The 1,465-nt window shown below is 45.7% G+C and overlaps 1 non-coding gene across 1 annotated transcript; it reads right to left on the bottom strand.

The window, feature by feature from the left end:
- Positions 1–457: 457 nt before the first annotated feature.
- On the bottom strand, positions 458–540 carry trnav-uac (transfer RNA valine (anticodon UAC)). Its single transcript has one exon. It is a non-coding gene; the product is annotated as a tRNA-Val (tRNA).
- Positions 541–1,465: the final 925 nt, after the last annotated feature.

Genomic DNA, 1,465 nt, shown 5'->3' with positions numbered 1-1,465 from the left:
TTTCCTTCTTGCTGATTTTGAAGGAGCCGGAGGCGCCCTGTCCCTTGCTCTGCACCAGGGAGCCTTTGTTCACATTCCTCTTGATACTTTGCTTGATCTGGGTCTTGAGCTTCTCCTGAGCGGTGGCAGACCTGCAAGGAATCAACTACCAGCTAGCGTATAAAGCGAGACCAAGGCTCAGGGCCTTCAGTTACCTGGAGGGGAGTCGGAGAGGCAGCGGATCCTGTGAGGAACCACAATCCAGGAAGGATGAGAAGGTCATTGTCAGGGTACAGAGGAGATTAAGTTAAAGATTTACCAGTTTATAAGCAAGCGCAGAGCCAAGGAACGGTGCTGGGGCAGATCAAATAATAGGAAGCTGTGATCAGTTGGAAGGCAAGAGTGATTAAATGACAGAAGAGATGATGGTGCAAGGCAAAAGTCAGGGAAAGAATAAGTAACATTTTGTAAGCACAGATACCAGGAGTGGGGTGTGAACCCACATAGACACATGTCTATTGGATTGTAAGACCAACGCCTTAACCACTCGGCCATCCTGGTACATTAGCCCACCACTGAAAATGAAATTTAATGTGATCCGGGTGCCATCTGGCCTTTTCCAATATAAAGTTATGACTCCTCTCCCATGCTAAATTGGACTCTTCATTATTTATGAACCTCAATCGGATCACCCCTCAGTCTAGGTTTCTCTAAGGTGTAGGGTCCCAACTCTTTTAGTCTAACTTGATAACCAAGATGTCTTATACTGGGAATTCGTCGAATGTCTCTCCTCTGTACCCTTTCCAAAGCCTCAATATCACCCATCATGTGAGGAGACCAAGACTGGATACAATATTCCAAGTGAGTCCTGACCAAGGTTTCATAAAAGGACAAATTCGGGACATCTCAGATACTGAAGGAGTCCGTGTCCAGAAGCAGCAAGACCTGGACAACATTCAGACTTGGGCTGCTGAGTGGCAAGTAACATTCACACCACATAAGTACCAGGCAATTACCATCTCCAACAAGAGAGAATGTAACCATCTCCCTTTGACGATAAACAGCATTACCATCGCTGAATCCCCCCACCATCAACATCCTGGGGGTTACCATTGACAAAAGCTTAACTGGACCATTCATATACATACTCTGGCTACAAAAGTAAATCAGATAGTGGGAATTCTGTGATGAGCAACTCAGCTCAAGGCACGTGGTGAAATGCTCATTAGGAGAGCTGGAGAAATGGACTGGTCAGGTGGGCAGAAAAGTGGCAAATGGAACTCAACTTGGAGAAGTGTGAGGTGATGCCTTTGGTGAGGTCAAACACAGAAAAGGAATACACAATTAATGGGTGAATGCTGAGAGGTGTAGAGGAAGTGAGGGACCTTGAAGTGAATGTCCACAAATCCCTGAAAGTAGCAGGACAGGTTGATAAGTTGGTTGAGAAGGCTTATGGAATCCTTTCCTTTATTAGCCGATGTATAGA

Source organism: Heterodontus francisci, unplaced genomic scaffold (genome assembly GCF_036365525.1).
Source record: "Heterodontus francisci isolate sHetFra1 unplaced genomic scaffold, sHetFra1.hap1 HAP1_SCAFFOLD_761, whole genome shotgun sequence".
Lineage (NCBI taxonomy): Eukaryota > Metazoa > Chordata > Chondrichthyes > Heterodontiformes > Heterodontidae > Heterodontus > Heterodontus francisci.
This window is presented reverse-complemented; position numbering and strand designations above follow the sequence as displayed.